Genomic DNA, 13,627 nt, shown 5'->3' with positions numbered 1-13,627 from the left:
AACAGTTAAACAGCTGCACTCTGGAGTCCAACCAAGCTTATTTCAAATTCTGGCTCTCTCATTTCCCAAAACTAGGCATTTATACACTGTCATGTGGGAAGTTGCTCTGTAACACAGGGAACCCAGTCTGGCACTCTGTGGTGACCTAGAGGGATGGGATGAGGGGAGGGGAGGGAGGCTCCAGAGAGAAAGGATATATGTATAATTACAGCTAATTCGTATTGTCGTATGGCAGAAACCTGGAGAAGGAAATGGCAACCCACTCCAATATTCTTGTCTGGTGAACCCCATGGACAGAGGAGCCTGGCAGGCTACAGTCCATGGGGTTGCAAGAGTCGGACATGACTTAACAACGGAAGTACCACCACCACCATGGCAGAAACCAACACAACATTGTAAAACAATTTTCCTCCAAATAAAGAAAGAAAGAAAAAAATTTCTGAACCTCAGTTTCCTTGATCAACTCTAGAATAGTTGATGACAATGTGTCTACATCAAGATAATAATACTTTTCTTACAGGATTTCTGTACCAAAGATTCAGTGTATGCGAAGTGTCTAGAATAAATGTAGACACTGAAAGGGTAGTTGTTATCTATCCTTTTAGGCCACTTGCAATTGATGCACTTCTCACTTTTAAAAAGTAGCAGTTGTATTATAGAAGGTAAGCCTGAATCAGCCTGAGCAAGGGAGCTTTATCTTATGCAAACAGAAAATCAAGACACTTCCACAGCCAAATGTAAATGGTGGGTTTGTACTCCCTACAATTTTAGATTATCAATAATCCTACTCTCTTTCAGTGATGTAAAATTATATATCTACATTCTCTTCTAAGATATGAAATTATACTACATTTAAGATTCCTTACCTGCTGTTTTGATGTAATACACAGTTCCTTAAATTCAAATTCATTCATTAAGTATAAATGATACTCAAGATTACAGAGAAATCTGAGACATAAACTATATATCGGCTAACTCGAAATCCATCTTCAATCCCTCCTCTCTTTTTTTGCTTACTAGGAAATTTAAACTGAGCTGATGGCCTCTCTTGAAGTTAAGGGTGTCACATAACATGGTTCTGATTAATAAATTGTTAGTAGAAGTCTGCCAGAAGCCTTTGGGGAAACACACAATTTAAAAATAGAAAAAGAGAGAAGGATAAAAAGCCCTGTGAAGATTTTAGCCTACCATTTTCTTCCTTTCTGAAATGTGACTAATGCTAAGTATGGAACAAACCATTCTACAACTCAAAATGCTAAATATAATGGAGTTAAAATATGGAAAGGACCAAGTCTTGAGGTCACCGATGAACATGTGAGTCAATGTTTCAGCTCTTTATTCCACTTTCACCAAATGTTGATCAAATATTGATGTCCTCAATATTGTCTTTTAGATTTTGAAGATGTCACAATGAAAACAACAGACAGAAAATCCTGCTCTCATGTATCTTACATTCTAGGGTGAGAAGCAAGACAGAAAACAGATTTATAGGTGTCTCTGCGTGTATGGTATGTCAAAGTAATAAAAAAATGCATCCTGCCTGAATGGGAGGGGGGTCTGGGGGAGAATGGAGACGTGTGTATGTTTGGCTGGGTTGCTCTGCTGTGTACCCGAAACTATCACAACATTGTTAATCTGCTATACTCCTATACAAAATAAAAAGTTAAAAACTACATCCTAAAGAGAAACTAAAGCAGGGAGACGACAGGGCGACGAAGTGCTAGGCTAGGAGCAGGTTTCACCGCTGAAAGACGCGTGTGGGAATCAGAATCTAGAAAGTGAGGGATGTCTTACTTCCTGGGCTTTGGGTTCTACAGTATAAATTAAGAGTGCATGATACTGGATGCTCGGGGCTGGCGCACTGAGACGACCCAGAGGGATGGTACGGGGAGGCAGGAGGGAGGGCGGTTCAGGATGGGGAACACAGGTATACCTGCGGCGGATTCATGTTGATGTATGGCAAAACCAATACAATATTGTAAAGTAATTAACCTCCAATTAAAATAAATAAATCTATATTTTAAAAAAAAGAGTGCATGATTAAATTACCCCCTGTGGCCACAAGGCAGATGGTGTGGGGGAACATTTGGGTGGGGAGGGCTTGCTGAGAGTGAGCGGAATCCTAGGGGCTCCCTCCCGCCTGGTGAGGCTGATGCAGGTAGAGAGGATGGGACGGCCCTGTTCAGAGCCACAGACAGAGAGCTGCAGGGTCTCCTCCCAGGTCCAGTCAGTGGATTTAGGAAACAGTCACCCACTTCCGCCTGTAGGCCAATGCTTGTTTAAGGCACTGTGCATGGGGTGTGTCTGTCACTCGCAGCTAGGAATATTGCTAACTGAAACAGACATGGCAGGAGGAGGGAATGGACCATTTTGTAGTCGTTGTTGAAGCATAGGTGGTTACAGGGGTATGGCAGCGTGCCTGCTCACAGCACTGGATCTGGTGCCCTGCGCTCTACAGTACGCCCTTCTCTTTACCTGTTTTTAAGTTTTGGCTGCACTTGGTCCCCAGGGCTGCACACCGGCTTCCTCTAGCTGCAGAGAGCAGGGGATGGGGTGTGGGCTTCTCATTCTGGTGAGTTCTCTGGTTGGGGAGCCCAGGCTCCAGTGTGTGTGTGTTCGTGGAGGTGCTGCTCAGGCTGGGTCCCCTGCAGCGGGCGGGCTCCTCCAGGACCAGGGATCAAGCCCAGGCTGCCTGCATGGGCAGGTGCATTCTTAGCCACTGCACCACCAGGGGAGTCCCCGTAGGAGGACCTTGCTTTTCTGTGTTATACACGGAGGTGTGTGTCTGTGAGCCTCAAACTCCCATGTTTACCTGTGTTATATATGGCAGGGTGCTTCTGTTCGCCTCAAACTCCCATATTTATCTGTGTTATGTATGGCGGTGTGCGCCTGTGAACCTCAAACTCCCAGTTACCCTTCGCCCACCTCACCGCCTTTGGTGACCGCGAGTCTGTTTTCTGTGCCTGCGAGCGTCTCTATTTCCTGAACAAGTTCATTTGTGTCGTTCTTTAGAGTCCTCATAGAGGGGATATCATGCTGTCTGTCTTTCTCTTTCTGACTCTCTGCACTTGGCATGGTAACCTCCGGGTCCCTGCATTCTGCTGCAGAAGGCGTTGTTTCATGCTTCTTATGGCTGAGTAAGGTTCCGCTGTGTCACGCACCCCATTTCTTTGCGCGTCCCTCCATCGATAGACATTTAGTTTGCCTTCACGTCTTGGCTGTTGTAATAGTGCTGTGATGAACATCGAGGTGCATGTATTTTTTGAATTATGGTTTTCTCTGGATACATACCCAAGATTAGGCTTGCTGGATCACATGGTGGTTCTGTTCTTAATTTTTTTAATTAACTAATTAATTTACTTTCTTTGGAGGCTAATTACTTTACAATATTGCAGTGGTTTTTTGCCATACATTGACATGAATCAGCCATGGGTGTACATGTGCCCTCCATCCTGAACCCCCCTCCCACCTCCCTTCCCATCCTCTCCCTCAGGGTCGTCCCAGTGCACCAGCCCTGAGCACCCTGTCTCACGCATCAAACCTGGCCTGGCGATCTATTTCACATATGATAATATGCATGTTTCAATGCTATTCTCTCAAATCATCCCACCCTCGCCCTCTCTCACAGAGTCCAAAAGTCTGTTCTTTACATTTCTATCTCTTCTGCTGTCTTGCATACAGGGTCATCGTTACCATCTTTCTAAATTCCATATATATCCATTAATATGCTGTATTGGTGTTTTTCTTTCTGACTTATTTCACTCTGTATAAAAGGCTCTGGTTTCATCCACCTCATTAGAACTGACTCAAATACATTCTTTTTAACAGCTGAGTAAGAGGATGAGATGGCTGGGTGGCATCACTGACTCGATGGACGTGAATCTGAGTGAACTCCAGGAGTTGGTGATGGACAGGGAGGCCTGGCATGCTTCGATTCATGGGGTCACAAAGAGTCGGACATGAATTAGCGACTGAACTGAACTGAACTGAATATTCCATTGTGAATATGTACCACAGCTTTCCTATTCATTCATCTGCTGATGGGCATCTAGGTTGCTTCCATGTCCTGGCTATTGTAAACAGTGCTGCGATGAACATTGAGGTACACGTGTTTCTTTCAGTTCTGGTTTCCTCGATGTGTATGCCCAGCAGTGGGATTGCTGGGTCATATGGCAGTTCTATTTCCAGTTTTTTAAGGAATCTCCACACTGTTCTCCATAGTGGCTGTTCTAGTATGTATTCTCAGCAACAGTGTAAGAGGGCTCCCTTTTCTCCACACCCTCTCCAGCATTTATTGTTTGTAGACTTTTTATAGCAGCCATTCTGACCAGTGTGAGATGGTTCCTCATTGTGGTCTTGATTTGCATTTCTCTGATAATGAGTGATGTTGAGCATCTTTTCATGTGTTTGTTAGCCATCCGCATGTCTTCTTTGGAGAAATGTCTGTTTAGTTCTTTGGCCCATTTTTCGATTGGGTGGTTTATTTTTCTGGAATTGAGCTGCATGAGCTGCTTGTATGTTTTTGAGATCAATTCTTTGTCAGTTGCTTCATTTGCTATTATTTTCTCCCATTCTGAAAGCTGTCTTTTCACCTTGCTTATAGTTTTCTTTGTTGTGCAAAAGCTTTTAAGTGTAATTAGGTCCCATTTGTTTATTTTTGCTTTTATTTCCATTACTCAGGGAGGTGGGTCATAGAGGATCCTGCTGTGATTTATGTCAGAGAGTGTTTTGCCTATGTTTTTCCTATAGGATTTTTATAGTTTCTGGTCTTACATTTAGATCTTTAGTCCATTTTGAGTTTATTTTTGTGTATGGTGTTAGACTTAGTTTTTTAAGGAGGCTCCACAGCAGCTGCACCGATCAATACTCCTGCCAGCGGTGCAGGAGGGTTCTGTTCTCTTCATACCCCTCCAGAACATTTTGTTTGTAGATATTTTCATGATGGCTATGTTTATGGGGGTGAGGTGACACCTCATTGTAGTTTTGATTTTGCTAACAATTAGCAGTGTTGAGCATCTTCTCAAGTGCCTGTTGGCCATCTGTCTGTCTTCTTTGGAGAAAAGCCAGTTTAGGTCTTCTGAACATTTTTTGGCTGAATTGCTTTTTTGTTATTGAGTTGTGTGAGCTGTACACAGCAATACACAAACAGTATATTATGGAAATTGAGCCCTTGTGAAACCAACAGTTATTGGCTGTGTATATATGTCTAACACTAGGCTCATCCATATACATGTCACTATCACTGATCTTCCAGAGAAGGCAATGGCACCCCACTCCAGTACTCTTGCCTGAAAAATCCCATGGACGGAGGAGCCTGGTGGGCTGCAGTCCATGAGGTTGCTAAGGGTTGGACACGACTGAGCGAATTCACTTTTACTTTTCAATTTCATGCATTGGAGAAGGAAATGGCAACCTACTCCAGTGTTCTTGCCTGCAGAATCCCAGGGACGGGGGAGCCTGGTGGGCTGCCATCTACGGGGTCACACAGAGTTGGACACGACTGAAGTGACTCAGCAGCAGCAGTAGCAGCACCACTGATCTTCACCATAATTCTGTAAGGCAGATACTTTCATTATCACTTTATAGATAAGGGAAGTAAGGAACTGGTTCCAGCATTAAATTGGTAAGTGGAAGCCTAGATTAAAATCTAGAAATCTGTATCTGAACAGCACCCATGCTTATTTTCTTTATTCAATGAAAAATTAATTAACGAGTATCTTTTATGTGTCAAGCATTCTGCTAGACACTTGACTTAGGAAAAGTATGATAAACAAAAGAGAGTCCTAGTCATCTACAGATCCCTAAGTGATGAAGAGAATGGACATAAGCATAATTTAAAAGTTAAGTTTAGTTGATTCACAGTTTATGAAGTGCCTCCTATGTTCCAGAACCTGTGCAAGGCATGGGCGAATCCGTGAATGGATTCACAGAAGTCTAACGGGTCAAATCCATGCCCGTTTTATCATCCACTGGGAGAGGTAGGTCATAAACAAAAACTTCCAGTAAGGGTTGAGATATCTGTTTGAAGAGTTAGGTAAGTCATGGAAGAACCAGAGCAGAGAAAATGATGCTGGAGAATGAACAGGCAGAGAAGGTACTGGTATTCCTGGCGGAGAAAAGTCGTGTGATAAAGATTAAAGAATGAAAAGACCTCAAACCATGGAGCTGGATGTTCCAGAGTGAAAGACGGGACTGAAAGTTGGAAAAGTAGCTGGGAGCCAATAGCAAAGGCCAAGTGGGTCCGTTAAAGTGGCTAGGGTTTTCTGCTGTATTTAAAAGTTTTGATCCAGGTGGGTGAAATCATCAGATGTAGTTTGGGAAAGGTAAGTCTGCCAGATGCAACGGGCAGGCACATGTAACCCTGTTTACCCTCCTGCACTTTGAAATCCCTTCTTTTCATACAATTCAGGACATAGTCTTTAGATAGCCCATCCTTTAAAAAAAATGCTCAAGAGACTGGAGGTTCTCCTTCATAGGATGAATAAACTCTTCCCATTATTAAACAGTGGTAAATTACATCACAGTCTTAAAATTTCCAACTTCTATTACCTCTGAGATTGATACGTCACCCCCTTTCTTCTGGGAAAAATTTCAGTTAGTCTTTTCTAGATGAATAAAGGGGTCAGTCAGAATGTTTAGGGGAAAAGACAAGAATCATTCATTTTTGGGGTGTGCAAATCCTTCACGTTCAATCTGAGCAGCTTCCTGTCTTGTGGTCTGGTTATTTTTCTCCCAAATATAAGTGTGTGATGAGTGCAAGGTGTGTTAGACGACAGAGATAAAATACAGTGTGTTCAGAATAGTATTGCCTTCTGTTATAAGACATAAAAGTAAACAAAATAAAAACAAAGGCAAACTCATGCATTTGAAAACAGCAAGGCTTCTGATGTCAGTTTTATCCTCACCAGGTAATCTCCCCAGGCCCTGGATCAGCTGAGGTTTGCCACTATCCGTTATCTCCTTTTATGAGCGTCAGAATTGCTTTATTGTAGCAGCGCTTGGCAAAATGCTTCTTTTACAAGTAATCTAGATCCGTCAAGCTGTCTGTCTCTGCTACATCAGTCACTGCTCTGCGGTTTATCTGGAGACACTGACTGCCAATAAAGTAGCACTGTGAAATATTCCAGTGTGAGAGGCTAGTGCAGTGCAGGTTAATAAAGCTCCTGCAATCCATCTCGCCAGGTAGCATGCCTTTTACGCCAGACTCCTTTCAGGTGGATAAGGAAACTCACATTGAGGTTTAGCTGGAATTAATGCCATACCTAGAGAGTTATTTTATATATTTCCGTTTTTTTTTTTCCAGACCCACGTTTGGAATAAAGTGTACAGGGTTCTTTTGGGGATGATACAGTATTTCCAAGGGTGAATTCTGCACAGGGTGGTGAACTCAGGCCGTAAAGCCACAGCAGCCTGGGGCCCATCTGATTGCTCCTTCTCTCTGAATCTATGCAAAGTGGAAGTGGGACCCGGAACCTTGGAGTGAGTGTTTAAGCGGCTTTTCCATAACCTGCTCATCAGTGCTTTTTTCCATGAGTGTTTCAATGTCCTCAGTTCAAGCCAAGAGCAATAAACGTCTCAGAAAGAGGCTGTTAATTGAAAAGACTGGTGATTTCAGAGGGATTAATATTACTGTCAGATTCGACTTGCCTCCTCTCCTTTTTAATTGGGCCTTCTGTTTCAATTTACAAACAGCCATGCAGATTGGAGCTTTCAAAGGCAGGAGTGGAAGTGGGAAAGAGAATATGCCTGGAGCACCTTGGACCAGAGCTGAAACGCCAGGGTGGAGACCTAGTCTCAGCTCTGTCACCTTTTTTTTTTTTTCTCTCCTATATAAACTGAGTATTCCAGAATGCTTTTTAGAATCACCATAATGTTACTGTGAAGATCCCTTGTCTGACTGATGACAAAGCGCTTTTTTAAACAAATACGTAAAATAAAAGTAAAGTTAATAAAAACAAAAGATAAAGAAATAATGTAGAAAAATGTTTAAAAGATATAATTAAGGTAGTATATTCACTTTCACCAGCTGGAAGCACAAATAGGTTCACATCCTTTAATATCTCAATTAATTACTTGAGTTATCAGATTCTACTGACAAATAACGAGATGCTTGAAACCCTCCTACCTGCTCTGGCTCGCAAATGTGGTATAAACTTTAGCTGCTGATTCAGCCTTGCACTCTTGGTCTGCTGCTGCGGCTTCTGCTGCTGCTGCGACGTGGGGTCACTGTTGGAAAAGCCTCTTGCAAGCCCCAGGGAGCGACCCCCGCTGCAGTAATGCCTTAGCCGCGCAGACCCTCGCCCGAGCTGCAGTGGCACCCACCCTTGGACCTCCAAGGTGGCAGAACTTTGCACTCTGCGCTCATGGGCAGAGCCACTGTTTGCCTGGGCACCGTGCAAGGTCCAAATGGGTTCCACAGGCAGCCCGCGTGCCGTCCTGGGGGCTCAGGGATGTGCCTGAGGCCGAAGCACGTCAGAGATGAGATGGGGACGAGGCCTTTGCAGCCAAGGGCCACGGAGAAGACTCCACTGCCACCGGTTCTCTGAGCAGAATCTCAAGGCGGCTCCCCCTCAGCCGGGTCCGCGCCCCTCCGCCCTGTGTGCACGTCTCTTCCGGAGTCTCTGGGCTCCAAGTAGGCTGGGAGTCTGGCCCCTTCCCCCACGGAGGTGGTGTCTGCTCTGCTCCCACTTATCTCCCGAGACGCTGCGACTCCACTCTTCTTGGGTGAGTCAAAGAAGGTGCCCAAGTAGAAGACATTCCTGTAGACAAAAAATATTAGCACGTATTTCAACGAAAGGAATCTGTAAGTTGCTCTCCATGAAGAAGTCTGCTCTATGAGCAAACTTTTTTTCTTCTTTTTTGCTGTTTTTGTTCTATTTTTGAGTCATTCTATTAGTGTTCCAAAAATACCTTTCAATTTGGGTTTCTCTAGACGAATCTAAGAGCTTCCCTGGTGGCTCAGCACTAAAGAATCCATCTGCAGTGCAGAAGACTCAGGTTCCGTCCCTGGGTTAGGAAGATCCCCTGCAGAAGGAGATGGCACCGCACTCCAGCATTCTTGTCTGGAGAATTCTATGGACAGAAGAGCCAGGCGGGCAACAGGCCTTGGGGTTGCAAGAGTCAGACACCACTTAGTAACGAAGCCACCACCAGAGAAATCTAAAGGATTTCTTTCTTACTGTGAGTCCCCATTCCCAATGCTGGGGTTTGGTTTGTTAACATACATGTAAAATTTGGGGAAAGCAAGTTATGTAGTCATGAATGCACACATGTGGCGCTGAATCTGGTGGGTTAGTTACATGTCCGGTGTGCCACGTTTTACAAGAGAGGTGCACAATTACTTCTGCTCCATCACGGGCTGGAATCCAGCCCTCACCCCATCCTGGTGGTGTTTCCTTGAGGAAAATATTGAATTTGATAGAGGTTATTTCTTCTTCTATTTTTAACCATTAACTCCTGACATTTCTTTTTTGTGTATTCCCAATTTTTCTTAAATCTTTGTCTTTATTTCCACCCCTCATTCCACAGTGAAATTTCAACTCTTTGTCATCTCTTGTCCAAACACTACAAGGTTCTAATAGATTCTCTACCCTGGCTTGCTCCTATCCATTCTGTCTTCCGTCCTGCAGAGAGTGGTCAACTGAGAAGTCTAATCTCACTGTGTTCTTTTTTAAAAAATAAACTTTGTTGAGTACAGTTGCTTTACAGAGTTCTGTTTGTTTCTGATGTACAATAAAGTAAATCAGCCACACATATGCAAATACCCCCTCATAGGTGCACCCCTGAGTTCACAGCAGCAATATTTACAATAGACAAGACATGGAAACAACCTAAATGTTTATCAGCAGATGAATGGATAAAAAATGTGGGGCACATATACAGGGGAATATCGTTCATAGAAAGGAATGAAATCATGCCATTTGCAGAGGCTTGGATGGACCTAACCTCACCATGTTCTGTCTCTCTTTTCCACGGGTCTCCATCATCCTCAGACAAAGTCAAATTTCTCAGCACAGCTTACCCCACTTGCCGGCCATTTCTCCCACTTTACACACTTTTTAAAATGTTTCCCCTTTCTTTTTAATATTTCTTTTAGATCCTCTGTAATTTCTTGCCTCCATTTTTTGGGAGTCTGTATTTCTCCCTATAATTTTCCTCTCCTTTTTCTTTGCTTAAGTCTTACTATATAAGTCTCAACTCAGTTAGCATCCCTTTCTCAAGTCGCACGATATCATTGGCTTATTTTCTTTCATTGCACTGAGTAATCATTTCATCGCTGCCCATATTTCTCCTGCATTAGAGGATGTGTGATTTGAGGTACAGATTCTCATTTCAAAGATTTTTCATCAAAGATTAGCACACAGTAGTAGTTCAATAAGTGTCAGTTGAGAGAATAGACCTACAGTGTGGAAGTCATAATGCCTACCTCAGAGTTGCATCCTGAACCTTCAATGCTATATCTGCTGAAGTGACCAGACTCACCTTAATCACCTGGCAGACATTCAGTGGGATTCCCAGGTGGCTCAGTGGTAGAGGACCTGCCTGCCAATGCAGGAGATGCAGGGGAACTCAAGCTCAGTTCCTAGGTTGGGAAGGTCCCCTGGAGAAGGAAATGACAACCCACTCCAGTATCCTTGCCAGGAAAATTCCATGGACAGAGTAGCCTGACGGGCTACGGTCCATGGGGTCGCCAAGACTCAGGCACGACTGAGTGACCTGCATGCACGCAGGCATTCAGCGCCTGTTTGATTTCCTTCTACTTACAGTGAGTCGCACAAGGCATGAATTGCTTAAAGTTCATGAATGGAGGTTTGAAATGAAGCCATGTCTTCTATCTATATTTCTTCTAAACCCTACTGGACATTTTGACTACTAATCTTCAAATGTACCTGTTGAAAGATTTTTTAAAAAATGTTTTTCATAATGACATTGCAGGATGGATTTTTTATTGAAAAGTAGTAAACCCTAATGGAGAAGGCAATGGTAACCCACTCCAGTACTCTTGCCTGGAGAATCCCATGAATGGAGGAGCCTGGTGGGCTGCAGTCCATGGGTCGCTAAGAGTCAGACATGACTAAGCGACTTCACTTTCACTTTTCACTTTCATGCACTGGAGAAGGAAATGGCAACCCACTCCAGTATTCTTGCCTGGAGAATCCCAGGGACAGAGGAGCCTAGTGGGCTGCCATCTATGGGGTCACACAGAGTCAGACACGACTGAAGTGACTTAGCAGCAGCAGTAAACCCTAAACTGATAGTTATTGGATCTTGTTTCTCTCCTGTAACTGATCTTAATTACCATTATCCCTTTGGTCTGTTACCATGTCCAAGTCTGACTGTGTTCCAACATGAAAGACAAATTGGTTTCCAAGACTTCTGTGTAGCTCAAAGAGTTACTTTGTGGAGAGCAAGGTAGGATGAGTCCAAGGTAGCTCAAACTAGCCAGCGGGGAAGGATTCAAGCGCTTGGGAAAGTAGAGACGTTTGTTTATCTGAGTCATTTTCATGGCATTTCTGTCTCTCTTTTCAAATTTTATTTCTTCCAAGAAGCAGGAATTCAGCAGCATTACTTTGGCAAGACCTCTTTCATGAACTCCAATTTCTATCTATATAAATGGAATAATTATGCCCACCTTATCTACTCTACAAAGTTATTGTTAATGTATGAGAAACTTTGTGAAACCACAAAGCAAAATGAACAGGTAAGGAGCTATTATTAAGGTTTTTCTTTCAAGAAAATCCCTTTCTCCCACAATGTCTCAAAGGTTTTAGAATATGGATTGAGCCATGAAGTGTCTTTCATGAATTCTGTAAGCTGGCACATAGAACACGACCATAAATGATAAATAACTGCAAAAACATTGTCTCAGTATGTAAATTTGTCCACTAAAATGTCTTTTGTGTAGCCAAATGCTGCCTTTTATCCAAATGTCTCACAGCATTTTGTGAACAGATTATGTATGACACATACCAAAAATAATTCTGTCACCATCATTCTAATAGCACCGCCTTTCAAAAGAAAGTGTTGTTTAAAACCCCAGGCTACCGCCAATCAGGAGAACAAATAAAGAATATTTTCACCTCCTTGAAAATGGTAGCAGGCAGCTAGCTAGTAACCAGCTAATACTGGAGCCAGAAACCTTGCTTAAGATTTCTGTTCTAGGCGGCATGAAAGCTTTGCAGAAGTGCACACATTAGCTTTCTATGAAAGTTTGGGTGTGTCTTTATTTTACAAGATCAGGATACCTGTGAAGGACTGCCGGACACCAGCGTAAGGAACTTGGCCCATGGCAAAGGTCATGAGGAAGGAGGCTTCGGCATATACAAAGGCGTGATCAAGCCTCAGGAAACCCCCTGTTCCCGAGCATCTACCCCCCAAACCAGAGTCTACCTACTTTACTGTTCCGTGCTCTCGCTGACACCTCTGACTTTATGGGGGGCTGTTCCCCACTGGCTCTCTCGGAGAAGGAGTAAACGGGCAGCTCCAAGTCAATACAAATTCCTGGGCGTGACAAGACTGTTTCAACTTACGGACTCCTCTGAAGGTTATCTAGCCCACCTGTATAGGTTTGTCCGGCCACATGTGATTGTTTACAGCCTCCCAACCTGAGAGGCACGAGATGTTTTAGACTTACTAAAGGCAAATTCTTTTGGAAAGTTGGAAATTATTAGTGTAGTGGGTTGGTTAGGAATTATATTGGTGAAGGGTTTTTCATTTGTTTTGGCAATAATTCCTGCTAATTCCCTGCCCTGGGTGTGACAAGGGTGTCTCAGGTCAAACCTCTCTGCTGGCAGACTAGCTTGTGTGACAGGATTATCCATACTTCTGCCACTAGGCACATGATTATTTACTACCTCTCAACCATAAACAGCACAGAGAGTTTTGGAGTATTTTGAGAGTCTTAACTAGCATAGGGCTTTTCTCATTGTTGAGTCAATGATTGCCGCCAGGCCTCCATATCCTTAGGTACCTGGGAATATATTAATCAATGTATTTGGAAGATAGAAAAGGAAATACAGTAGTTTTTAAGGTTAGCAATACTAGACTTTGTGAGTTAATGAATTTTCTCTTTTGTAATAGATCACTGTACTTTGTTATAAATCACTGTGTCCTTGCTATGTAAAAATGTAACCTTATCACTGTCTTAAGACTAAATAGATCTTAAGGGGAACATTGGTGAAAGGATTTTCATTTGTTGGGCTGATGTTTGCTGCTAAATCTCCATATTCCCTGCCCTTATAATAAATATAACTAACATATTGGAGAAATAAGTATTAACCTTTAAGCATATAGGAGAAATAAGTATTAACTTTTAAGATCAATTATGTTAACCTTGGGTTAAATAAATTCCTTTCTTGATTGTAACTCACTACACCCTCATCCTATAGGAATGCAACTTTATTTCGAGGGTGGTGCCTGGTTTAAGAAAAAACACCATTGGAAAAAATAAGTTTTTTGGTTATCAGAAAGAAAGGGTCTTAAAATGTCAGCAGGCCTGGCCAGAAGATGATGTAAAATCCCTAAGACCTTTTTATGTGAAGCACCTGATTTTGATAAAGGTCAGGACTGCTGACCCCTGTGTGAATCTGTATTTATCCCTATGTGTAACAAAAGGTATATAAGCAAA

General features: G+C 42.9%; 1 long non-coding RNA gene across 2 annotated transcripts in view; it reads left to right on the top strand.

Moving 5' to 3' along the window:
- Positions 1–436, top strand: part of LOC138430847 (uncharacterized) — a 155,371-nt gene extending 154,935 nt beyond the window's left edge. For both annotated transcript variants that reach the window (XR_011253408.1, XR_011253409.1), the window contains exon 4: positions 1–436. This exon is cut by the window's left edge and continues 560 nt beyond it. This is a non-coding gene — a long non-coding RNA (uncharacterized lncRNA).
- The last annotated feature ends 13,191 nt before the right edge of the window (positions 437–13,627 follow it).

Source organism: Ovis canadensis, chromosome 26, assembly GCF_042477335.2.
Source record: "Ovis canadensis isolate MfBH-ARS-UI-01 breed Bighorn chromosome 26, ARS-UI_OviCan_v2, whole genome shotgun sequence".
Taxonomy (NCBI): Eukaryota; Metazoa; Chordata; class Mammalia; order Artiodactyla; family Bovidae; genus Ovis; species Ovis canadensis.
The sequence above is the reverse complement of the archived record's forward strand: the minus strand, read 5'-3'. Positions and strand labels throughout refer to the sequence as shown.